Here is a 27,991-nt window from a genome sequence, read left to right on the forward strand (position 1 = left end):
TGATGCCTCTTGTAAGGAGGAGAAATGCGTACCATCACGTTTCCGACTTTGATAAAGGTCAGATTGTAGCCTATCGCGATTGCGGTTTATCGTATCGCAATATTGCTGCTCGCGTCGGTCGAGATCCACTGACTGTTAGCAGGGTATGGAATGGTGGGTTCAGGAGGCTAATACGGAACGCCGTGCTGGATCCCTACGCCGTCGTATCACTAGCAGTCGAGATGACAGGCATCTTATCCGCATGGCTGTAACGGATCATGCAGCCACGTCTCGATCCCTGAGTCAACAGATGGGGACGTTTGCAAGACAACAAACATCTGCACGAACAATTCGAAGACGTTTGCAGCAGCATGAACTATCCGCTCGGAGACCGTGGATGCGGTTACCTTTGACGCTGCATTACAGACAGGAGCGCCTGCGATGGTGTACTCAACGACGAACCTGGGTGCACGAATGGCAAAACGTCATTTTTTCAGATGAATCAAGGTTCAGTTTACATCATCATGATGGTGGCATCCGTGATTGACGACATCGCGGTGAACGCACATTGGAAGCGTGTATTCGTCATCGCCATACTGGCGTATCACCCGGCGTGATGGTATGGGGTGCCATTGGTTACACGTCTCGGTCACCTCTTGTTCGCATTGACGGCGCTTTGAACAGTGCACGTTACATTTCAGATGTGTTACGACCCGTGGCTCTACCCTTCATTCGATCCCTGCGAAACCCTACATTTCAGAAGGATAATGCACGACCGCATGTTGCAGGTCCTGTACCGGCCTTTGTGGATACAGAAAATGTTCGACTGCTGCCCTGGCCAGCACATGCTCCAGATCTCTCACCAATTGAAAACATCTGGTCAATGGTGGCCGAGCAACTGGCTCGTCACAATACGCCAGTCACTACTCTTGATGAACTGTGGTATCGTGTTGAAGCTACATGGGCAGCTGTACCTGTACACGACATCCAAGCTGTGTTTGACTCAATGCCCAGGAGTATCAAGGCCGTTATTACAGCCAGTGGTGGTTGTTCTGGGTACTTTTTTCTCAGGATTTATGCACCCAAATTGCATGAAAATGTAATCACATGTCAGTTCTAATATATTTGTCCAATGAATACCCGTTTATCATCTGAATTTCTTCTTGTTGTAGCAGTTTTAATGGCCAGTAGTACGATAAAATTTTGTAACTACTTTGCGGATAATAATTGACTTACCCTCGTATATTGGAAAACCGCCGGTGCCGTGTGTCTGTAAATGCCGTGGGCGCCGTTGCGAGAGGTGTTTCACAGCGCACCGCTGGAACAGCACATCACGCCCAGCGAGCTGCCAATTGCTCCTTCCGCAACAGTGGCCTCGCCTAGCCGTTCTCGCGGCGACAGACGTCGCCATCCAGCGCCTCTCAGCACGTCCTGTGTCCACTCCGTCACCCCACCGGCCGCCGCTGCCTTACCACGCTTTGCTCGCACGGCTGCCGCCGCTTGTGACACAGCGGCATCGCCCAGGCCACGTCTGTCTGTCCGTTGTGAACCTCGCAGCGCTTCTAGCGCTGTGCATTGCGAACACAGTCTAAGGCATCCTCTGCAGGGACTTTGGAACGTTCATGGCCGAGGACATGTTGGCGCCACAGCGTGGAAGGGTGAAAGAAAGAATCTGCCAGGTCAGAATTTTGCTTCCAGGAGAGGAATGTGACCAATGCAACGGAGCATCGGTTTTAAGTCACAAGGAGAACTTAGCAGCCGCCATATTGTATTACGTCATATTTAGCAGAACGTATTTGGCAGTTTTTTAATTGTGGTCTACATGGTATAAATATAAGCTGTTTCAGACCACCAGTGTATTGAGAATCTCTCGAAAACGGGTCTTTTTTGATGCGATTTTTTATAATGCAACGACAGAAAACTACATTTCTGTATTAAAAAGGATTATAGTATTTTATACTTTTCGTGTTATGACTTGCTATATATGATGCTTTATCAGAAGTGCATCGTTTGTGATACAATTTGTCATAGATAATTCCAAATAACGACATTTATATATATATATATATATATATATATATATATATATATATATATATATATATATATATATATATATATATATTGGCCACGGCATCTTGGTGGGTGATTGTTGCAGTGTCTGTAGGTTTATGGGTTGCATTTTTCCATATGGCTTGTCAAGCCAATGGCAGCACGGCATCTCTTGCCGCAGTTGTCACAAGTGTATCTGGCTGCTGAGGCAGGAGCAATGGTAGCATTGCAAAATGTTTTCTGCCTTAATCTGTCTGACAAGCCTTCATCATGCTTCGACATTCCAGATGATATATCATCACGCCACTCTGGACTCATGCTAGCCCGTGCCTCCCATCTGTTTTTGTCGATTCCAAAGCTCTCCATATCTCGTTTACAGGAGTCCTTGAACCTGAATACAGGACGTCCTACAGGTCTTTTGGCTATAGACATCTCTCCAAGGATCACCTCACGTGGTAATCTGTCAGGATCCATACGGTGGACGTGTCCCAGCCAGCGGAGTCGTCTCTGCTTCAAGATAGTTGAAATACTGTTGCAGTTAGTTTTAGATAGCACTGCTTCGTTGGTCACTCGGTCCTTCCACGTTACCCCGAGGGTGAATCTCAGGCACCGCATGTGGAAAGCATTAAGGGGACGTTCTTGTTTGGCATAGGTAGTCCATGTTTCCGATGCATACAAAAGGATGCAGGGGACGCAAGTTTGATACACAAGAATTTTGGTGGTCAAAGAGCGTTTGTTGTTTTTCCAAACACGTGTAGAGTGTTTGCCAAAAGTTGTCGCAGCTCTTCCAATGCGAGCATCAATTTCCTTGTCAACAGATAAGCTTTTGAATAACGGTTAGTTACAGCTTTTGACATTATACTCCATATAACAAAAGCTCTAGTGTAGTGCTGAAGACGTAGTGTAGCTGATAAACTAAACTCCGTCCGAACAGATCTCGGAAAATCCTAACGGGACTGACCGACCGCCGTGTCATCCTCAGTCCATAGGCGTCACTGGATGCGAATATGGAGGGGCACGTGATCAGCACACCGCTCTCCCGGTCGTTGTCAGTTTACGAGACCAGAGCCTCTACTTCTCAGTCAAGTAGCTCCTCATTTTGCCTCCCAAGGGCTGAGTGTACCCCACTTGCCAACAGCGCTCGGTAGACTGGACGGTCACCCATCCAAGTGCTAGCGCAGGCCGACAGCGCTTAACTTCGGTGATCTGACGGGAACCGGTGTTACCACTGCGGCAAGGCCGCTGGCCCAGTCTAGCTGATAGCATCGCAAACAATAAAGAGAAAAGTAGCAGGTTCCCATCAAACTACCTCCAATTTTTTTCACCTTTTGCTTTCTAAACGATTCTGGACCTTCCTTGTTGAGATAAGTGTTGTCTGCAAGAGTCGATGTTACTTATTGTAAATAATGTATTTGCTGCAGTTCTTGCAGCATAGGCTAGACTAGACCATTTCCCAGCTGCCAGAAATCTAAGCGTGGTTACCAGACTATTTCATAAAGTAAAAACAAGCTACACACTCGACGTTTTTGCTATTGTCGTCCGCAGCCCGTGGTCTTGCTGTAGCGTTCTCGCTTCCCGCGCACGGGGTCTCCGGTTCGATTCCCGGCGGGGGCAGGGATTTTCACTGTCTCGTGATGACTGGGTGTTGTGTGCCTTTCCTCATCATTTCATCCCCATCGACACGCAAGTCGCCAAGTGGCGTTAACTCGAAAGACTTGCACCAGGCGAACGGTCTACCCGACGGGAGGCCCTAGCCACATGGCATTTCCATTTCTATTTTTCTATTGTCAGATTTTTTGTAAAAGATATATATTTACCTATATCTTGGTTTTATGGACACACTCATGTTTGTATCTTTCCGGTAAATATCTTTTCCAGAGATGAAAAAATTCCATTCGAATGAAATTAAAAATGAATGTCGATCTTGAAAGTTACGTGATGAAGTGCGTTACTTCAGAATGATGCTAGTAAATGCAACATCGATAATATGTGTAAAATAGGGCGTTTCAGTCTTCGATCGCTATTCTTTATTTTCAATTACCGGTTTCGGGCTAGCTGCCCATCTCCAGATCTGTTAGACAAAGTTAAAAATATAATTAATAAGAGAGATACAGTTAGTGATAAAAATATCTTTGTTTACAAAAAGAAATTTTGGAACGTATTAAATGCCAACATACCATATGTTGTAACTACAGAGTAACTTGTCCGTACAGAACACACAGTTCACTGTCATAAGTAAAGTAAATTTCAATCTGTTAAAACATTATATCGCAGTTTTTAAGAGTAACCTGATTGATAACAGTAAAAAGTGCCCTCTACCTATAACAATCGTGCATCTGTTATTATTTCGACGTATATATTAATGGCGAATATTCTTTTTAATAAAACAATTTTTAAGGTAATAACAAATGAATAATCTTTTTTTTTTTTTTGAGTGGACCATGAAACGAAAAATTTACATTAATTTAAAATTTCTTTATAAAGAAACATAAAATATAATTAAAATGTAGATATTCTTCCGAAAATGTGCGTTTACTCTTCTTTGTTTTTGATTGGTGGTGGAGTGGATTTCCCTACGTCAGAACGTATACAACGCCACAATTCCTGTGCATAAAATCACTTTGCTCATTAAGTAGTAGGCCTGGGGTTTTTCTTTGATGTGTATATGTTTCAATCTCTTTGAGCACGTTGAGATAGAGACTTTTCTGTGTAAGGACACAGATTGTACAAACAATTCCATAAAGGACTTCCCAACACATTCGGTGTTAACAAGTTCCTCTGTCTGTGAGGCGAGAAGTTTTAGCTCACAATTCAAGCAACGTTTTTATCTCAGTCGTTATTAACTATTATTTAGTTATTTCGTTCGATGTTTCATGTTCCACAGATCACATTCACAGTAAACATTATACGCGGAAAGTGTCAAATAAAAAGAATATATTGGATATTCAGTTTAAAAATATTTTTGTCGTTTCTTACTGACCTCTTTTAGATTTGTAGCCGTTTGTTTCTATTTAAGAATACCTACTCAGTACAGGAGACATTGTTACGGACAGACAACTTTTCTGTATATTGGGAAACATTTCTGATATTTTATTGCAAATGGCAGCTTGTCAGAGAGTTTTGTAGCTACCTATTTCAGTCAGTTCTCTCTCTAAGATTCACGAGAGGAAACTACAAATCGGTTTTCTTTCTTGTATTGTCATATATCTCAAATTGCAATGAACGACTGACAAAAAATTACATCGCTGAGTAAATGTATAGCGAGGCAGTGAGCAATATTCCCGATTGCTTAAACAGATACCTGCAAGACGTACCTGTGTTAACCCCAAACCCTGTTCGTATTATTTTCTTTTGTGCAATGAATAATGTTCACGTAAGTGAAAAGCCACGCGAGGATACCAACTGTTTATTTTAACTTTCTTTTTTTGTAGGGTAAGCTAATAACAGGGCAGATATACAGGTATTTGAAAATATTAAATTTGTTAAGCTGCTTTTTTTCCAAAGATGAAAGTCAATCTATTCGTGCAATAGCAGTTAATGAGCAAAAACATGATTCGTTATTTTTGCTGTTGATGCTTCCTCACTCTTCAGTAATGCCTGTTTCAGCTACAGAAATGACTAATTCTGTCTCCAGACTAAAACATAATTGATGGTCATTAACATATAGCATGAACATAAAGTATTAACATACAGCATGGGCTGATGATAGAACCCAGCGGAATCTCATTGTGGTTTTTCGTATCTCAGCTGATTTGCTGTCCCTCTTTCTATTGCTCTGTTTTTTGTATTACTTTGTATTATTCCGATATCCTAATGGAATGTGCTATTTCCTAAATTGGTACTACGTATAATAAAATTCTGACGTCGCTAAGATACCACCGCTCAAATAAGGCTTTGACGGGGAGCTTCCAGCATGAACTCTCTGCTAATAACGCTAACACGCTAAAACTCGTATGCATGCTCGTGTGATCAATAAACAATGTAGCCGGAAAATTGTGAGTTAATTACGCCTCACAAACAGGCGATACGGATTCCGCTTTATTAACAGCACGTTCCACGGCCTCGCTGCCCACGAGTGCTTTATTATTGAGTTCGAACCGGAAAGCAGGTTCGTGCTCTCTAATTAATAATCCAGACACACGCAGGTCTGGACAGCCCGCCCGCCTGCAGGGTGGAGTGGAAGTCGCCCCTGATTTGATTAACCGGGCCGGGAAGAGCGCCCTTAACGGAATTACCACTCTGACGTTTGGATGTCCATCCGCGAGAGACGAGCGAGAAAGTTACCAAGTTAATATGAAAAGTATGTTCCTTCGTGGCTGGAACGTTGAAATTATTAAACTTCCCATTTTACTACATTAAGGTCAAATATATAATTTTTTTATAAACCAAACATTTCTTCCAAAGTGCAGAGGACATCTTCAGGATGGTCGTAGCTCCCATTCAGTACAGACAGAGGTTGCCTGGTAACAGAAGTAAATATTCATAGCGAGGTACACCTGCTCCTGGGTATCATGTCAGGTTGTTGTTCTGCCGTCCTAAGACCGATTTGATGCAGCTAGTTTGTTCTATCCAAGTCTCTTCACCTCTGAATAACTATTGCAGCCATTTTCACCTGACTACTGTAGTCAAGTATTGATATACTTCCAAATATTTACGTATCAATTTCATTCTGTTCAAATGGTTCAAATGGCTCTGAGCACTATGGGACTTAACAGCTGTGGTCATCAGTCCCCTAGAACTTAGAACTACTTAAACCTAACTAACCTAAGGACGTCACACACATCCATGCCCGAGGCAGGATTCGAACCAGACTGTAGCGCCCAGAACCGCACGGCTACTCCGGAATTTCATTCTGATTTCAAAATGGTGGTTCTTGGATGTCTCAGGATGTGTCCCATGAATTGTCCCCTTCATTCACTCAAGGTGTGCCACAGTCTCTTTCCTGGTCAATTCGATGCACTATCTTCTCATAGGTTATCCGTTTTGCCCATGTACTCTTCAGCACTGTTCAGCGCCATCAAAAAGCAAAAGACTTTCTGGCTGAACAGTTTATCGCCCACGTTTCACTTTCACGCAAGCCTGCATTACAAATATTTTCAGAAAATAATACCTAAAATTTATATTTATATTCGATATTAACAAATATACACTCCTGGAAATGGAAAAAAGAACACATTGACACCGGTGTGTCAGACCCACCATACTTGATCCGGACACTGTGAGAGGGCTGTACAAGCAATGATCACACGCACGGCACAGCGGACACACCAGGAACCGCGGTGTTGGCCGTCGAATGGCGCTAGCTGCGCAGCATTTGTGCACCGCCGCCGTCAGTGTCAGCCAGTTTGCCGTAGCATACGGAGCTCCATCGCAGTCTTTAACACTGGTAGCATGCCGCGACAGCGTGGACGTGAACCGTATGTGCAGTTGATGGACTTTGAGCGAGGGCGTATAGTGAGCATGCGGGAGGCCGGGTGGACGTACCGCTGAATTGCTCAACACGTGGGGCGTGAGGTCTCCACAGTACATCGATGTTGTCGCCAGTGGTCAGCGGAAGGTGCACGTGCCCGTCGACCTGGGACCAGACCGCAGCGACGCACGGATGCACGCCAAGACCGTAGGATCCTACGCAGTGCCGTAGGGGACCGCACCGCCACTTCCCAGCAAATTAGGGACACTGTTGCTCCTGGGGTATCGGCGAGGACCATTCGCAACCGTCTCCATGAAGCTGGGCTACGGTCCCGCACACCGTTAGGCCGTCTTCCGCTCACGCCCCAACATCGTGCAGCCCGCCTCCAGTGGTGTCGCGACAGGCGTGAATGGAGGGACGAATGGAGACGTGTCGTCTTCAGCGATGAGAGTCGCTTCTGCCTTGGTGCCAATGATGGTCGTATGCGTGTTTGGCGCCGTGCAGGTGAGCGCCACAATCAGGACTGCATACGACCGAGGCACACAGGGCCAACACCCGGCATCATGGTGTGGGGAGCGATCTCCTACACTGGCCGTACACCACTGGTGATCGTCGAGGGGACACTGAATAGTGCACGGTACATCCAAACCGTCATCGAACCCATCGTTCTACCATTCCTAGACCGGCAAGGGAACTTGCTGTTCCAACAGGACAATGCACGTCCGCATGTATCCCGTGCCACCCAACGTGCTCTAGAAGGTGTAAGTCAACTACCCTGGCCAGCAAGATCTCCGGTTCTGTCCCCCATTGAGCATGTTTGGGACTGGATGAAGCGTCGTCTCACGCGGTCTGCACGTCCAGCACGAACGCTGGTCCAACTGAGGCGCCAGGTGGAAATGGCATGGCAAGCCATTCCACAGGACTACATCCAGCATCTCTACGATCGTCTCCATGGGAGAATAGCAGCCTGCATTGCTGCGAAAGGTGGATATACACTGTACTAGTGCCGACATTGTGCATGCTCTGTTGCCTGTGTCTATGTGCCTGTGGTTCTGTCAGTGTGATCATGTGATGTATCTGACCCCAGGAATGTGTCAATAAAGTTTCCCCTTCCTGGGACAATGAATTCACGGTGTTCTTATTTCAATTTCCAGGAGTGTATCTTTTTCAGACATGCTATTCTTGCGATTGTCTATCTGCATTATAAATCCTCTACTCCGACCTTAGTCGCGGATCTTGCTACCCAAATACCAAAACTCCTGCGTTGCTTTTAGTGTATCATTTCCTGATCTAATTCCCGCAGCATCACCTTATTTGATACTTTAGATTATCATTGTTTTACTTTTGGTGACCATCTTATGACTTCTTTTCAAGACGCTATCCAATCTGTTAAACTGTTCTTCCCAATCTTTTGCCGACTCTGATATAATTAAAATGTTAGAATTATATATTAATACCTTCAGCTGTTGCGGGCGTTGATATATATCAACGGGGACGGGTGAAAATGTGTGCCCGGACCGGGACTCCAACCCGGGATCTCCTGCTTACATGGCAGACGCTCCATCTATCTGAGCCACCGAGGGCACAGAGGGTAGTGCGACTGCAGGGACTATCTCGCGCACGCCTCCCGCGAGACCCACATTCTCACCTTGGATGTCCACACACTACATTCGTGGTGTCCCTACCCAACACACTCATTACTCGTGGAAGACATTCTTACCAAGCCCCGTAAGAACTATATACTTATATGGATATGGTGCCTGTTCTTTCGGACATGTCAAAAAGAACAGACAACACATCCATATAAGTATGTAGTTCTGGCAATAGCTGCCATGACCTTCTTCTTCTGTGCGGATGCACACATATTCCCCAAACTCTTACGGGACTTGGTAAGAATGTCTTCCACGAGTAATGAGTGTGCTGGGTCAGGACACTACGAATGTAGTGTGTGGACATATAAGGTGAGAATGTGGGTCTCGCGGGAGGCGTGCCATGTAAGCGGGAGATCCCGGTTTCGAGTCCCGTTGGGGCCACACATTTTCACCTGTCCCAGTTGATATATATCAACGCCCGTCAGCAGCTATAGGTATTAATATATAATTCTAATTTCATTCTAGACGGCTGCAGGTCATCAATGGTGTCTGCCCGAAAGAACAGACACCATATCCATATAAGTATATAATTACAATGTCGTTGACAAGGCTCTTTCTGTTTAATTTCTTCTCCATAATTTCCTTTCAAAATTTTTCCTTACTTTCCTTTGCTACTTACTCAATATACAGACTGAATAATATCGGGTACAGACCACGACCTTATCTCACTCCTTTCTCGTCTACTGCTTCCCGCTCATGTCGTCTGACTTTCATAGCTGCAGTTTGGTTTCAATAAAAGTTGTAGATAAGCTTCTGCTCCTCGCATTTTATCCCTGCTATCTTGAGAATTTCAAAGAATATACGTCAAAAGCTTTTTCCACATATACCAATTCTAGAAACGTAGTTTTGCGTTTCTTCAACTTACCTTTTAAGAGAATCCATAGGGTCGGTACTACTCTGTCCGCTTCTGAATTTCTCCTGAATCCAACTGGTATCGTCTGAGGTCTACTTTTTCTACTTTCCAATCTTCCCTAAATAATTAATATCAGTATTTCCCAACCATGACTAATTAAACTGAAATTTCAGTATTATAGCGGGTGATCAAAAAGTCGGTATAAATTTGAAAACTTAATAAACCACGGAATAATGTAGATAGAGAGGTAAAAATTGACACACATGCTTTTAATGACGTGGGGTTTTATTAGAACCAAAAAAAAGTATTGCTAGACGCGTGAAAGATCTCTTGCGCGCGTCGTTTGGAGATGATCGTGTGCTCAGCCGCCACTTTCGTCATATTTGGCCTCCCAGGTCCCCAGACCTCAGTCCGTGCGATTATTGGCTTTGGGGTTACCTGAAGTCGCAAGTGTACCGTGATCGACCGACATCTCTAGGGATGCTGAAAGACAACATCCGACGCCGTGCCTCACCATAACTCCGGACATGCTTTACAGTGCTGTTCACAACATTATTCCTCGGCTACAGCTATTGTTGACGAATGATGGTGGACATATTGAGCATTTCCTGTAAAGAACATCATCTTTGCTTTGTCTTACTTTGTTGAGCTAATTATTGCTTTTCTGATCAGATGAAGCGCCATCTGTCGGACATACTTTGAACTTTTGTATTTTTTTGGTTCTAATAAAACTACATGTCATTCCACGCATGTGTGTCAATTTGTACCTCTCTATCTGCATTATTCCGTGATTTATTCAGTTTTCAAATTTATAGCGACTTTTTGATCACCCGGTAGTATTAGGATATCGCACTCTATCCAGGCAGTGTCGAATGTGCCTTGCAGTACGAGTATTTCCTGCTGGAGAGGTGTGGTGTGTACAACTGTGTGCTGCTATCAAGCAGGTAAGTAATCAGTGCCTCCTTAAACAGACTGCAGGCAGAAGTTTACATTATGAGAAAACTGGCCGATATGCATGAGTCATCACGGCAGTTGGGCCGTGCACGGCTCGTGTTCATGTCATTTATTGTTTGTCATATTCCATTACGGTACTGCTGCCTCATTTTCTTATTACTGGTGTCACTAACATCCTGCCTTACTCGCCCGTGAGTGGCAACAGCAGCTCGTATCGATAAGTCCACTGTCGTATCATCTCTGGAGTGACCGATAGTTTTTCCGGGTCTTCGTGTATCTGGAAGCAGCTGGAGACGGACCAGGAGTGCAGCCGGCCACGTAGCAGCGTCGGGGACGGAGCGCCGGTGAGGCGCGGACAGCCAGTGCTCGCCGACCCCTGGCGACACACTTGGGCTGTCCGACAGAAGGAGACTGGAGCGAGAACACCCGTTGGTTGGTCGTTCTGTCGGTCGTCTCATCGGCCAACGTATATTTGGTCCTTTGACCGTTTCTGGGCCTAGGGAGTCGGTCGGTTGGCGCAGAGCAGCAAAGAGGTCACTGTCCCGTGGAGTCAGACGGCGTGCGTGCGCGGTTGGAGCTGTGAGGCGCTTCTGGCGAAGGTTGCGAAGTTCGTCGCCCACCGATCTTGGACTCTGAAGTTGAGTTCTGACTTAACCTACTATCAAGCCTCAACTGCTATCACTTCTCTTCGTTTGATGCTGGTTGCTGCTTTCTGCGAGATTCCGGCGAGAAACAACGTGTGTGGATTGAAGTCGGCTAGCATTTCAAACGTTTTCTTACAAGGGAACCTCCCCATCGCACCCCCCTCAGATTTAATTCTAAGTTGGCACAGTGGATAGACCTTGAAAAACGGAACACAGATCAATCGAGAAAACAGGAAGAAATTGTGTGGAACTATGAAAAAATAAACAAAGTATACAAACTTAGTAGTCCATGTGCAACAAAAGCAAAATCAAGGAGAGGGTGAGCTCAGGAGCGCCGTGGTCCTGTGGTTAGCGTGAGCAGATGCGGTACGAGAGGTCCTTGGTTCAAGTCTTCCCTCGAGTGGAAATTTTAATTTTTTGTTTTCAGTTTATGTCACAAACTCTTATGTTTTCATCACTGTTTTGGAAGTGATTATCACATACACAAGAAAACCTAAATCGGGAAAGGTAGAAGAATCTTTTTACCCATTCGCCAAGTGTACAAGTTAGGTGGGTCCACAACATATTCCTGTCATGTGACGCACATGCCGTCACCAGTGTCGTATAGAATATATCAGACGTGTTTTCCTGTGGAGGAATCGGTTGACCTATGACCTTGCGATGAAATGTTTTTCGGTCCCCGTTGGAGACGCACGTCCTTTCGTCTACTAATCGCACGGTTTTGCGGTGCGGTCGCAAAACACAGACACTAAACTTATTACAGTGAACAGAGACGTCAATGAACGAACGGACAGATCATTACTTTACGAAAATAAAGAAAGTAAGCTTATCACTCGAGGGAAGACTTGAACCAAGGACCTCTCGTTCCGCAGCTGCTCACGCTAACCACGAGACCACGGCGCACCTATGCTTACATTACCCTTGATGTTGCCTACCTTGCGCATTGGCTACTCAGTTTGTATATTTTGCTTATTTTTTCATAGTTCCTGTTTACTCGATTCATCTGTGTTCAGTTTTTCAAGGCCTATCCACTGTGCCAACCTATAACTAAATCTGAGGGGGGTGCGATGGGGAGGTTCCCTTGTTGGATGTGGTTTAACTTAATTTCATTCTGTGGTGTCACCGCCACATACCACACTTGCTAGGTGGTAGCCTTTAAATCGGCCGCGGTCCGTTAGTATACGTCGGACCCGCGTGTCGCCACTGTCAGTGATTGCAGACCGAGCGCCGCCATATGGCAGGTCTAGAGAGACTTCCTAGCACTCGCCCCAGTTGTACAGCCGACTTTGCTAGCGATGGTTCACTGACAAATTACGCTCTCATTTGCCGAGACGATAGTTAGCATAGCCTTCAGCTACGTCATTTGCTACGACCTAGCAAGGCGCCATTATCATTTGCTATTTATCTTGTGATGCATGTACCGTCAGACCGATGTTCACCAATTATGGATTAAAGTTACGTATTCCAGAAGCTCCGTACTTTTTTTACTAGACTCAACTCCTTCAACTGTCCCAGACCTCACCCCAGCCTGCGTGAGCTTAAACGCGTGCCTTTCGGCTACCTCCTGGTGGCTTGGCTGTCTTGCTAAGTCACAACACATTCACTCCTTCACTAATGATGTGCACCAGCGGTGTCTTCTGCCTTGTGGCCGTTAACGTTCCGGTTACCTGTCCTTGGCATTGACGTAGTTCTTGGCAGTGTATTTTCCTCATCGTGTTGTTGCTGTGCAGCACGGCGTGTAGTTCGACAGCTGAGGTGTTGTTGGTAGTTTTGGGCGTTTATTCTGACTTGGCTGGATTGGACACCAGTATCCAGAACGTAGTGCTATTGACGTCTTGTTGTCGTTTTGCTCGTCGGGTGGAGCAGAACTGATTTTGTTGGTTGGTTTGTCGGCTGGCCTTTGGTTGGCTCGCCGTCCGATTAAGAGGTTGTCGGTGTGGCTGCCTGTCTCACCTGAACGTGCGTCAGGCTGCGTTCACACTGCCGGCCGGGCCGAGCCGAGCCTGGCCGGGCCGCCGCCCGCTTCGATATCAAACACATGGTTTTGAATTGCGGTGTTCACACTGGCGGCCGGGCCGCGCCGACACGGCGTGAGCCTACCGGAGCCGAGCCGACGACATTCCGAGTGTTATTGTCGGCGCGAGCCGACCGCAGGCGCGAGCCTGTGGCGCAGCACTACAGCTTCTGCAGTACACGCATCACACGTCTCCCTTCTGCTTTCTTCACAAGTGTGACTGCACACGTCTTTTATTTTAAGATGTTACCTCACATTTCACAATCAGTGAGGAAAAATTACTTTTATTATGACGATACATGCGAAATTACTTTTATTTCATTTATTTAATCTACCGTATTTACATGCATTTACAACAATAGCTTGCCAGCAATCGCGGCATTGCCGCCACTGAATAGTTCGCATTTGCTTGTAAACGGAGACAGATATGAGTGTCACTGAGGGACGGAAATGTGTCCCTACCAGATGACAATGCATTGTAAAGTCATGCTGTGGCAGTTCCTTATCAGTGGAGATAGAACCACTGAGTCAAAGGGCATTATCTCAAAACTCTTCGCCTATCAATCTGTCTATCTTACAAGGTAATGAAAAGAATTCTGTGAGGTCATCAGTGGCTCCACATGATGAACCATCACCACTGCCAAGCGCTGCATCATGAAGAAAAAAGAAGAAAAAAGTTGGAAAATTCTGAAGGAGTATTTCTGCGATTCTTCGTTGAAGGCACAGCAAGACATTACCCAAAATGACGAAGCTAATTACTTCCTAATGATTCTCAGGAGTCCCATAAACTCTCTTCCCCTCAGAGGTTAGCGTTTGTGAAATTTAAAATACAAAAGCATGACTACAATTAACTGGAGGCAGCGAATGCTGTACAAAGTTCTACTGCAAACCAAAAAGTGTGTACTAACGATTCTTACCTCATCGTTATACACAATTTTTCTTCTGCTGTTATACTTCTGCGAAAATTTGTGTTCTGTTTAGAAATTTTGTCTTGAATGTTCTGCAGCACATACTGAAATGTATTATGATTCAATCTGTAATTTGAATAAAATTTTTCAGGATAGTTTTTAAAGTTCTTCATATAAAGAAAAAAACTCTCCTAAATGTCTGTCGCTATTCATAGGATGAATCCATAACCTCCTAGTTCTTCTGTACTTCAAAACTCGACGAGTTACTGCAGAGTCAAAATAGTACCAATAAAAGAGTGAAGACATTGTTCTACACGACAGCACAGACTAGCTAAAGGCGAGCAACTGTTGACTGCAGCTGCGTTTTCTACTGACTTGCTTGTCAGCTGTCGAAGGGTGGAGATCTTTTTAAATTTATTTGTTTGGCCTCCCGCCAGCCATTTAGCCAAAGAGTGGGGATTACCTTGACAGTGCAGCGCAGCCCGCCAAGGAAGAAAAAAAAAACAATGAAGAACAATGAAACGCACATCGGTGCCGATCTATAGTAGTTTCATTAACTCTCCATTATTTTTTCTGCCAAAGTAGACAACGAGACTACAGAACTGCGCTTCAGTTATCTTTTAGTTCGAAATACGAAATGTACATCATACTAATTGTAGGATGTTGATGACAAATAATTGTTTGTCTTTTGTGATGCAACGTGTGGCCAATTATAAAAGCATAGCAGATGATTGTCCAGTAGCCGAGGGAAAAATTCTTATACATTTGGATTTATCTAGAGAATGAGACCATTAAAATAATAAGAGGGGCCGGCACTAGGTCTCCGCTGATCACTAGTAATTAGTTTTTTTTTCTGTGCTGCATTATATAACTACTCTAAACCAAGCTGTAACCGCGCGAACTCCGTGGCTTGCGGACGCGGCACTGACGCCACTGAATAGCTCGCATTACTTGAGACCAGAGATAGATATCAGTATCATTATCATTTCAAAAACTTTTTGGTACTTTTAGCTACATTTCATTCCCAACAATGTATGGTCTAAAACGGATCTAACAGTAAGCTACCCGCTACATAACTTTTTCACTACAAGATTTGTAAATCAAGTGCACAACGTTGACAAATAGCATCATTTCACAATGACTGTTAAGAAATATGGAAAGATAAATGACTCAATACGAAGCTAAGATGTTGCACTACCACGTGTACAAAAATCAGATTCTTTAGCCGCATACTTTCTTCAAAATCGGTTGGGAAGCGTTACGAAACTAAGAAATCACGCGAAACGAAAAGTAGACTTTTCCTTCTTTCACGACGTAAGTAACGCTTTTAAGGAAAAAATAAGTTCATGAAACGATGTGGCGAAGTCTTATATACCGCTAAGAATTTTTAAAACATGAAAATCGGAGAAGTGGATTTTCCCCCATTTCGCCGTCCCGGCTCGGCGCGGCGCGCAATGTGAATGCACTACACTTCGGCCTGAGCTGGCTAGGCACGAGCCGAGCCAGTACGCGTCAGCCCGGCCCGGCCCGGCCGGCAGTGTGAACGCAGCCTCAGTGTTACCTTCCCAGGCCGACCCTTGGAACCTTCTGAGCGCCGCTTCTTGCGTTTTACATAGTGATTTCCTTTTAGTCTTAAGCACTCTGTGTGGCCTTCAGCCGAGTTTTAGCTTCTTAAAATTGTAAGCTTCTTTCTCTTTAGGCCTTAAGGCGTGAAATTGTTTTCTCCGTGGTGTGTGGCCTTCAGCTTAGATTTAAACTCTCTTAAACTGAAAATTCAAAATCTTTCTGTTGCCGTTAAGTCATAACATTGTTATTTTTTTTTGGGGGGGGGGGGGGGGGGGTATGAGGCCTTCAGCTGAGTTTGCATGAAGTGTTTTAAGCTAAGGCCCTCAGCCTGTTAAATTGAAAGCCCTTCTTCCTAGGTCTTAAGCCGTTAAATTGTTTGGTTGATATGCAGCCTAGAGCCGGGTTTCAGCCTATTTAGAATTAATACTGAAAATCTTTGTTCTGGCCTTAAGCTACAACACTGTTCTTGCTTAATGTGTGGCCTTCAGACGAGTTCTATGGGAGAGATTTAAGCTAAGGCCTTCTGCCTATTTTTATTGAAGAAAAAACTTTTTTTAAAAAAGAAGGGAAACTTCCAGAAGAACTCCTGTACCTCAATTCCTTGCTTAGGCCTTGGGCCTTGGATTTTCGTATGTGGCCTTCGGCCGATTTCAAATTAAATCAAAGGAGCTCTTTCGTAAAAATCTTGAGAGTTGTTATTTTTGCTTATGTTATTGTGTGTTTCAACAAACAAAGTTTATATGTTGAGTGCGACTGACAGCAACTTGTTTTGGCCCCTTTCCACAAATATAACCTCATCCGCTCTGTCCCGCTAGTCCAGGGATTTCAGCAGCGGTGTATCATCTGACTGTGCATGCTCATTTCAGAGATACTAAGGTTACATATTACAATAATGTTTAAGATAAGGAACCAGACAGAGATCTATGAAAACTGTTGTGAACTTTATTAAGGTGAGATTGGTGGAAACTGGGGTCACGTAATATTTGAATTCTGAGCGAGCTTAATAATCAGAAGTCACGGTAGTTGGCAGCACCCCCGAGAAACCGTTGTCATGCAGTGAGGAGATCTTCTCCATCTTTTGCACAAAAAACGCGAGTCATCATGGCGGGAGTTCCTAGTACGGCGTCGGGAAGTTTGAAGGGCTGGTGTAAGAATACCAGCAGGGTCAAAACTACAAAGTTCAGCATAGTTTGCAGAGGTGTGTACCCCTTCAGCCAGGACCAGGTGGAACAGTCGAAGGCAGTGCAGAACAGGAAGGAAATATAGTCCATACAAAATTATGTATTGTCAGACCAGGAGGAAGGGGGAATTGTTTCACACATCATTCTGAGAGGGTGTCCATTGGCGGATGCGAGTTAGGACAACATATTATGCGAAGGACTAGCTGAGAAACTCAGCGTTGCCCAAGTATTTTACTTATTCCAGTCTTCTATTATTCCTCCTCCTCCTCCCCCTCCCGCCACCATCTTTGTCCATCTCCTTATGCCCCTCTCTCTGTCCATCCACTTCCTCATCCCCCTTTCTTTTTATGCATCTCTTCTCCCTCTTCTCTCCCCTCTGTCCCTGTCCATCATCTCCACCTTGCCCTCTTTCTCTTAATCTCCACCAACCCCCTTCTCTGTGCAGCCCCACTCTCTGCCCATATGCTCCTCTCCCCTATCCCTATTTACTCCTATTCCCTTTCTCTGTCCATTTCCTCCGCCACTCTGTCTGCTCATCTCCTCCTACCCCACCTCTCTGCCTGTCTTCCTCCCCCTATCTCTGTCCATATCCTCCACTCCTCTTCTCTGTCCTTTTCTCCCTCCCCTATCTCCGTTCATCTCCTCCTTCACTCTCGCTGTCTGTCCATCTGCTCGTCCTCTCGTATCTTCCCATGTTATCACACTCATTCCAATAGGAGGCTGGTGGTTCTTACCCCTACAGCATTTCTGCCGAGATTGTAACTAATATATGTACCAAATCTGATTGACATCGCTCTAGGGGTTCGGACTGAGCTTTTTACACGTGGCGTTGCTCGCAAATACACATCGCAAATATGTTTCACACGAACGTAACATATTTCACGCGTATTTGTACATATATTCACCGGTATGTCTAGCGAATTTCGCCTTTCAATTTCATTTTCTCGCCACTTAATGTTTATGACGTCGTATCTCCTAAACTATGTGCCGTACTATGATATAATTTTGCAGGTACATCCAGTGGGATATGTGCCTACAGTCTGCGAAATGTGTTGTGAACAGAGTTAGTAGTAAAGAAGTAATAAGTTAAAACGTCGTGCTTCGTGTGGTAGTTTTACTGGATAAGCAGCGAAAATGTAATAAACGACGAACTTTTTTTCCTTTCACCGTTTTGTAGGGGTCGTCAGCGAGATAAATTTTCGTAAAAGTTCGAAATCAAGTGTAAAGTTTCTTCTAAATCTCTATGTGCTGTCGGTCTCAAATACTGAATAACTAACGTATGGGCATTCTCGCGTTGTGGGCTACACTGAGTTTTCTCCCCCACCCACCACCCACACCCTTTTGGCAGGTGAGTTGTCCTTCCGCCACACTGATTCTTTAGAGACAGTAGATGATATGTGAACCAAATTTAGTTGAAATCAGTCCAATGATGTAGGAGGTGATGTAAAACATATATAAATACATGCTTACATACATATGTACATTTTTTTTATTTGTATGGATACATAGTCCTAAAGTGGTCCGTCCAATGTCACTGAAGTCCAGAAAGGTTAGCAGCTGGAGTGACGAGCCATTGTTCAGAGGGAATATGTCGGGTGCTCGCAGAGGTCGGACCTCCGTCGAATAGCAGCACCACTTATGTTACGTAAAATACGTTGTTTTATCTAATAAATTACAGTCGCCTGGTCAGTGATTTTGAATGGTGTTATTCCATGATGCCATCACACACGTCCTATCATCCTTAGTCCTTCGTCTTGTCAGTGTGTTGCATATGTTCTTCTCTTCGCCGATTTTGTGGAGAGCTTCCACGTTCCTTGTCAGTACATATGATTTTCAACATTCTTCTGTAGCGCCATATCGCCAATGCTTAGATTGCCTTCTGTTCCAGGTTTGCCACTGTCCACGATTAACTAACATTCAATATTGTGCTCCAAACATACACTTTGAGAAATTCCTTCCTCAGATTAGAGCCTATGTTCGATACGAGTAGACTTCTCTGGGCCTTGCTTCGTCCGTCTTGGGTTACTTTGTTTCCAGCGTAGTAGAATTCCTTGACCGCATCTACTTCGTGACCAACAATTCTGACAAGTTTCTCGCTTTTCGCGTTTCCGCTACTTTTCATTACTTTTGTCATTTTCCACTTTACTCGCAGTCCATCTTCTGTAGTCAATAGACTGTTTATTCCATTCAGCTGATCTCGTAATTCTTCTTCACTTTTAGTGAAGATAGCATGTCATCAGCGAAACTTATCATTTTTCTGAATTTTAATCCTACTCTTGAATCTTTTTTTTTCTATTTCCTTCATTACTTCTTCGATTTAAAGGCTGGATCCATGTCTTCCACCCTTTTTAATCCTAGCATTACGTTCTTGGTCTTGCGACCTTATTGTTCCCTCTTGTTTCTTGTACACGTTGCATATCACCCGTCTTTCTATGCAGTTTACCCCATTTTTCTCAGAATTTCGTACAGATTGTACTGTTTCATAAAGTCGTGTGTTTTTTTTTAGATCGACAAATCCTGTGAGAGTATCTTGATTTTTCTTCTGTCTTGCTTAGATTATCAAGCGCGACATTAGAACAGCCTCTCTGTGGCTTAAAATGATTGTCATCTAACAGATTCTGAATTTTCTTTTACATTGTTTGACATATTATTCTTGTCAGCAGCCTCGATTCATGAGGTACTGAGCTGATTTGACGCTAGTTTTCCCAAATATCTGTCCTGGCTATCCTCGGAAATGTGTGAGTGATATTTTTCCGAAAGTCTGATGGTACATCGCCAGTCTGACAGATTTTCCACATCAGTTTGATTAGTCGTTTGTTTGCCAATTCCCCAAATGATTTTAGAAATTTTGATGGAATATCGTCTATCCCTTCTGATTTGTTTGATCTCAAGTCTTCCACAGCCCTTTTAAATCAGGACTCTAATACTCTATCAGCAATGTGTTCCTTACTGTCTCTACTTTCTTCTTCTGTCAAGTCATCCTTATCCATCACTCCACAGGTGACACATATTGGAGGGACCGCGAGGTGAATTTGATGTAGGACAGACTGGCACGGCTGCTTCCCGTTAACCATTACGTGCCAAGCCGACTGAATCCGTATCAAGAATAGCAGCTCTCACCGCCTGCCACAGAACACACCACTCTATATGGAGATATTTCCTTTCAGTCATGTTCGGTGCTCTATTCAGTTACGTATAGCGCCCTCACCAATGTCAAATGTGTGTGCAGTAAGGCAGTGCCGTGTAACTTAGTTCAAGGAAGAATTGGCCAATGTAGAAGAAAGGCGCTGGGATGTCAGATAACAGCACCGGTAGAGAGAGAGAGAGAAAGAGAGAGAGAGAGAGACAGAGAGAGAGATTGACACTCCAGCAGCAGGCTTGTAAGACATGTCGGACAACGTCGGCACATCTTCATGTGAGAACTCACAAATAGGGCCTCCGCTATGTCCCGAGCATGGATGCCAAGCCGTAGGTCGCCACCCATGCCAATGCTGCGCGGACATCATTGCTGCTTCGAAGGATTACCAGATCATCGACATAGGCAGCGCAGCAAAATGTGGTCCACCAAGTGTCATCACCGCTAGCTGTTATCTGAGGCCACAGAACAGCGGTTCCAAAGCCCCTACACCGTGGTTGGCAGCTCAGAATTGAACATTCATGCACGAACAACTGTTTCCTTAGTGGCGGTTGTGCCTTGGTGGTCGCAAGCAGTTCCAATCGCATGAGCTCCATAATTCTAATAGACGCACTTGTAACTTTCCGTAACTGCTGTGATAAATGTACGCCAGTGCCCTGGCCTTCAACAATATATTAAGATTTTACCAGATCTGTTTGTTCATATTCTGATGTACCAACCTCATCCAGAGTGTTGTTGTGTTAGAGCAAATCTACATCGCAGTTCACACGTTTGAGTGCAGCGTTTCGGGTAATGTAAACAGGTCGAGTATGTCCGGATGGATGCAGCACCAACGGTAAGTCTTGCATGGCAATTACGTCACGCACAACTGTTAGCTTCCACGTCCTGGTATAGGCAGTTGGTTCGATAGTACGTTCTTAGTTATGGTTTGGCATCCAAAAACAACAATATCAGAAATTGAGTCCGCCTTGATGCAAAACACCTAGTTATTCGTTTATATCTTCATTTTCCCAAACTAGTTTCGGCGACAAATATCACCATCATTAGTGGGTTTTTCAATCTAAAAAATGCAGAAAATAGCTTGGTTATACAAACACAGTGACACATTATTACATTTTTACTATTCGTTTTATGAAATATAATTTTCTATGGAGACTTTCATACTACCTTATTTATTGTATGTTACAGCATGTTTTTGAGAATTATTGTCGCTGTTTGCGACATATTTTCTCTGCGCTTTTTTTTTTTGCCGTTTTTACTCAGCGAACATCTGCCACTGTGTGAGCGGATGTTAGTAAACAAAATACTAAAAGGTGAACTTCGTATGTCAGCAATATACACTTGGAGTTGCGGTAGTGTTGTGGAATCCAGTTATTTGGTGCGTACTGAGCTGTTACTTAGCTATTCGTGTACTCACGTTCGTTGGATGGTATATAGCTGACTCTATAGACATAAAAAAAGCGCACAGAAAATATGTCGCAAAGAGCGACAATAACTCTCAAAAACATACTGTAACATACAATAAATAAGGTAGTATGAAAGTACCCATAGAAAACTATATTTCAAAAAATCAATAGTAAAAATGTAATAATGTGTCACTGTGTTTGTATAACCATGCTATTTTCTGCATGTTTTAGATTAAAAAACCCACTGATGATGGTGACATATGTCGCCGAAGTTAGTTTGGGAAAATAAATAAATAAACTGAAAGGGTACAGTACCGCCCGACATTGAAAATAGGTACAACATACTTCATTATTTTTGTCAGAACAACACATTTTTTTCGTAAAATAACTCAATTTCAATTAATACAGCGAAGCCGGATACCAGTGTAGGAAAGAATGACAATTTATTTATTTAACTGATCACATGTGCACTCCCACAAAATAAATCCCTACATCCAGTTTGGTGAGATCTGTGAAATGAATGAATGTATGGTCGTCTGCTAACCGCAGATAGTGAATGTGAATATATGATCATCTTTGAGACCACCCTTTGGCCACCTTTGGTGGAACCAAAGAGATGAAACTTACCGGAGCTTTGAGCGCCTGAAATGTGGCTGACCAATACGGTGGCATGGTCTTCCCCCACCTCGACAGAGGTGCGAGATGACCTGAAGAACGGCCATTTCAGCACTCTGCCGCTGGATCTTGTGCTGTTAAGACATATCTTAGTTGTTCTCCGTAAAGACAAAAGAGTGGAGACATGGTATGCATGTGGGATATTTAAGAGTAGTTTGAAATAATAATTTCTCTATTCCAGGAACTTTTGTGGGGAGAATTAAATGTCAGGCAGGTAATATTAATGGGATCGTAGTAATCTTTGGAAGTGACCAACGGTCACAATGAAACCACGTGTAGCAATAAGTTGAAATACTTCCGTGTGCTTAAGTTAAGCTGAATTACTAGCATGTGTACTATAAGTTGAAATATTTAAGAAATAGCGTGTGCAGGACTTGAAATTAGAGGCGAGTACTTCCACGTGGTGAGTACTGTGTGAGTCTCAATCTGTGCATGAGACAAAGGATAAAGAGAAGTACTCGTCCATGGTATCAGTTGAGGACTCGTGTGTGTGATGAATATGTTCTTAATATTACTTTGCGAGATATGTTTCCGTCTGACGCTTGATTCAAACTATAACACTCTGAGAGAGAAGCAAGGTGAGTCAGCCGTCTATCCAGCAACGCCACATGGCTTGCATTGCACAGGAAGACGTGCTTATATCTCCAGAGTACATAGTAGGAAAGATGAATTACGAAGTGGGGCAGTGTCGTGTGAAACTGGGATAAATACTAATTGAAGTAGGAAAGCTGAAAGTGATAGTGTCGTGACTATTTATTGCGTTGTATTCCATGTTGTAGTGTGGTGTATGTCATGTAATTTGGGTATGTGTGGTTTGCATGGGAGAGTAGCTAGGTAGTTGCAGAAGTAGTGGGTTATGTGTGTTCCTTTTGTACCGCTCGGTCTGGAGGAAAGTTTCGTGATGATGGTTGTGAGAGTCGAAGTGTGAGATATAGCAAAAAGATCCACCATCCTATCCAGAAAGTGCACTGTAGCGTCAAATAATTACGAGACCATAAGGTAGAGAATCACCAATGTAAAACCATGCCCACTGGGCGGAATTTCTCATGTGTTATTGTTGTAGGATATAGAATTTGTGTGTTTAGGTTAGAGAATTTATCGGAATAAATAAGATAGTGAAAAGAAAAAGATTGGTGGACTTTTCCTTCGAATTGTATGTTGTCACGATGTCCCGAATTTATAATGTGTGCGCCATTCATATTCAGTGTGGTGGCGACGTGTTGATAAAAGCCGTTAAATAAAAGAAAAAAGAAAATGTGGTATTGCCAGTGCGTAGCGAACAATCAGAGTTCTGTAAATTACTGATAGTCAGATGTGCGTTTCCGTTGCGTATTATTCATACAGGAGGTTGATTAGTGACTTAATTGTGAGTACGAGAGTTCATGTTACTCGATAAATAAGAATGAATCCACTCGCTTGGCAGACCATTCATCTTGCAGGGCTGACTGCTTGATGCCACAGTATGAGCAAGGCACGTGGGTGCCTCTCAAAACGAATAACAAGGTGTTTTGCATCAGGGTGGACTCAGTTTCTGATATTGTTGTTTTTCTGTGCAAACACGGACCATATGGAAGAGTTCCAAGATAAAATTATTGTTTGGCATCTATTTCGCCTCGACGTAAACAGATACCCACTGACGGCAAAAATCGTATCAGCAAAAAGTAATTAATGTAGAGTAATGAAATTTCGGGTATAGATTTGTCTAGGTAAACATACTTAAGCTTAGGGCAAGCGCGAGATAAGCCATTGCAGATGTGAAATACTAGTACGTTAATAACCGGTGTAACCGCTAGAATCTTGAGTGCTAGCATGCAAACGTGCATGCATTGTGTTGTTACAGGTGCCGGATGTCAGTTTGTGGGATGGGTTTCCATGCCCGTTGCACTTGGTCGGTCAATACAGGGACGGTTAATGCTAGTTGTGGATGACGCTGGAGCTGTCATCCGATGATGTGCCATATGTGCTCAACTGGAGACAGGTCTGGTGATGGAGCAGGCCTGGGCAACTAAATAGTCCACACGCACTAGAGCAGGGGCGGGCAAACGTTGCACGCGGCTCATCAGCGCACAGCGATGCACGTGTGCTGCTCGCGTGCAGTCGTCGAATGGGGCAGTGGTGACAGCCGGCAGGTTGCGGCACTGTAGTACCAGGCTAATAAGTTACGTTGTGCAAGACGCGACAGTTGGCTGCGACTGCGACGCTGCCCCCTCCTCTTTTCCCACCCTGGCAGACGGCGACACGGCCGCAACACGACTGGAGTCGTCGCCGTTTCCCAAGCTCCGGTCGGCGGCAGCAGATTCAAATACATAAGAAAAATAAGAATTCCGATTTTCTTGCTGTAAAAAATACTGTACGTTAATGCAACAAAGTTACATCGGCTCCCAGAGTTAGTTTTTCGATACAGATTCTCCTTTTACTTTAAAAAATTGAAAAGTATCTCTTCCGGTTTTGCGTGTTTTTTTCGCTGTATATTACTTCTCAATCAATTGTGAGGAAAGTAAAAGGCACAAAAAATTGATGTTTGCGTATCTTACAGTTTCACATCACAGCTTGATAATGAGGTGTCTATTTTTCCGATATTCGTCACAGTTATCCAGATACTTAATTTACAAGTAACCTACTGCATAAAATTTGAATTGTGTACAGTGAAAAATGTGGTCGCTGGCTACTTTACGTATGGTTCAAGTTAGGTCATACATCGTTGCCGATGAAAAGAAGCTAACATATCGAAATTATTTTTTAAGTTGAGATCAGATTGATATCGATCTCCGTTTCCGAGATTTGGGCTCATATATCTCCGGGAGCGTCGCGACTAGCCGCCAGTTCTGTCGACGCGCAACGAGAATCGTGTGGTCATCACACGATAGAGAATGCATTTGTTTTGTTTCGCTGACACATTTGGACCTAATGAAACCATTTTATGTCATATTCCTCCGGTATGAGTTACTAATATTTCTCCATATGCTCTTGACAATTTCATTTAAAATGCCACAAACGTAGGTTTCTTAAAGCCAAGTGATCAAGCAGAACCTCTCATAGCATGTCGTTTTTGGAAACCCAGAATCTACTCTGTAAGAATCAACATGGATTCCGGAAACAGCGATCGTGTGAGACTCAACTCGCTTTATTTGTTCATGAGACCCAGAAAATATTAGATACAGGCTCCCAGGTAGATGCTATTTTCCTCGACTTCCGGAAGGCGTTCGATACAGTTCCGCACTGTCGCCTGATAAACAAAGTAAGAGCCTACGGAATATCAGACCAGCTGTGTGGCTGAATTGAAGAGTTTTTAGCAAACAGAACACAGCATGTTGTTATCAATGGAGAGACGTCTACAGACGTTAAAGTAACCTCTGGCGTGCCACAGGGGAGTGTTATGGGACCATTGCTTTTCACAATATATATATAAATGACCTAGTTCCATACGGCTTTTCGCGGATGATGCTGTAGTATACCGAGAAGTTGCAGCTTTAGAAAATTGTAGCGAAATGCAGGAAGATCTGCAGCGGATAGGCACTTGGTGCAGGGAGTGGCAACTGACCCTTAACATAGACAAATGTAATGTATTGCGAATACATAGAAAGAAGGATCCTTTATTGTATGATTATATGATAGCGGAACAAACACTGGTAGCAGTTACTTCTGTAAAATATCTGGGAGTATGCGTGCGGAACGATTTGAAGTGGAATGATCATATAAAATTAATTGTTGGTAAGGCGGGTACCAGGTTGAGATTAATTGGGAGAGTCCTTAGAAAATGTAGTCCAACAACAAAGGAGATCGCTTACAAAACACTCGTTCGACTTATACTTGAGAATTGCTCGTCACTGTGGGATCCGTACCAGATCAGGTTGACGGAGGAGATAGAGAAGATCCAAAGAAGAGCGGCGCGTTTCGTCACAAGGTTATTTGGTAACCGTGATAGCGTTTCGGAGATGTTTAGCAAACTCAAGTGGCAGACTCTGCAAGAGAGGCGCTCTGCATCGCGGTGTAGCTTGCTCGCCAGGTTTGGAGAGGGTGCGTTTCTGGATGAGGTATCGAATATATTGCTTCCCCCTACTAATACCTCCCGAGGAGATCACGAATGCAAAATCAGAGAGATTCGAGCGCGCACGGAGGCATTCAGACAGTCGTTCTTCCCGCGAACCATACGCGACTGGAACAGAAAAGGGAGGTAACGAAAGTGGCACGTAAAGAGCCCTCCGCCACACACCGTTAGGTGGCTTGCGGAGTATAAATGTAGATGTAGAACCCATTTTCTTGGTTTTGCTGAGGCATCTGAACCTGTTCCAAGCTTTCTTTCTCGTTTATTTCTCTGATACGAGTCCCGAATATTCCTCCATCTGTTTTTGCACATTTCACCTAAAATTCCAATGAAAGATAAGTTTATTAACAATAAGCGCACGCTAGCTTCATTGCATTGTTTCAAGTTCTTGACAACAAGATAGTGTTACACCTTAAATATCTCTAGAATTTTGATTCTGAACGTCTACAGTATACACTGGCAGAAATGTGGAACAAATAATGTCCATGCTTGTTCACAAAATTTCCCCAAATTATACTTGTCAGTTTCTCCCATGCAGAAACTTTTGGAACAAGCTAAGGCAACTTTCATACCCGACTGAATCTTTATTCCCATCGAAATGAACTTCCATATTCTTGTATTCTGACATCAACATTTAATCTTGCCAAGCTGCACTCAAAAGATGACTCCAGGATTTACAAAAGACGAATTTCAATTGTGAACTGTGTCAGACCAGAAGGGCCTTGTAAAACAGTAGTGCACTTTTGGCACAAGTTTTTTGAGCACCATCTTCTACCAATGAATTGAAGTGAATGTGACAAATTACTTATTGCAGCATACTGTTTGCGCAATCTGTTGAGAAACGCCTTCCTCAAAAACAAACATCTATTGATTACAGAAAGCTGTACAACAATCTGGTGGTGGTTTTTCACAACTAGAAGGTATCATCAAGACACCAATCTACCGTTTACTTTCAAAGTGAAAGGCCCGCATCTCGTGGTCGTGCGGTAGCGTTCTCGCTTCCCACGCCCGGGTTCCCGGGTTCGATTCCCGGCGGGGTTAGGGATTTTCTCTGCCTCGTGATGGCTGGGTGTTGTGTGATGTCCTTAGGTTAGTTAGGTTTAAGTAGTTCTAAGTTCTTGGGGACTGATGACCATAGATGTTAAGTCCCATAGTGCTCAGAGCCATTTTAACCATTTTTTTTTTCAAAGTGAAGGTATTGTAAAATGTAACTTTCTCGTTTTATAATGTATTTGCCGTTTTCAATTTTTATCGTCACAAAAAAGAGTAATGCGAAAATTGACCTTCAAGTTCATTTTCATCATTCTAATTCTACATCTGCATGGATTATACTGATTTTCATAACTGGCCTGAAAAATTTGCATTAATGGGAAAATATTATATATTTCACTCACCTGCCAGTTTCAACTGTGCACCAATTTCTTCCCAAATTCTGTCTCTGAACATAGTGTCTCTATATTTAGGGTTCTTCAAATCGTAAAGGCAAGGCTGTTGCGAGATCAGCTCACAGAGCATC

The 27,991-nt window shown here is 43.7% G+C and overlaps 1 pseudogene; it reads right to left on the minus strand.

The window, feature by feature from the left end:
* Nucleotides 1–3,160: 3,160 nt before the first annotated feature.
* Nucleotides 3,161–3,278, minus strand: LOC124552515 (annotated as a pseudogene).
* Nucleotides 3,279–27,991: the final 24,713 nt, after the last annotated feature.

The sequence above is a fragment of the Schistocerca americana genome, chromosome 1 (assembly GCF_021461395.2).
Source record: "Schistocerca americana isolate TAMUIC-IGC-003095 chromosome 1, iqSchAmer2.1, whole genome shotgun sequence".
NCBI lineage: Eukaryota > Metazoa > Arthropoda > Insecta > Orthoptera > Acrididae > Schistocerca > Schistocerca americana.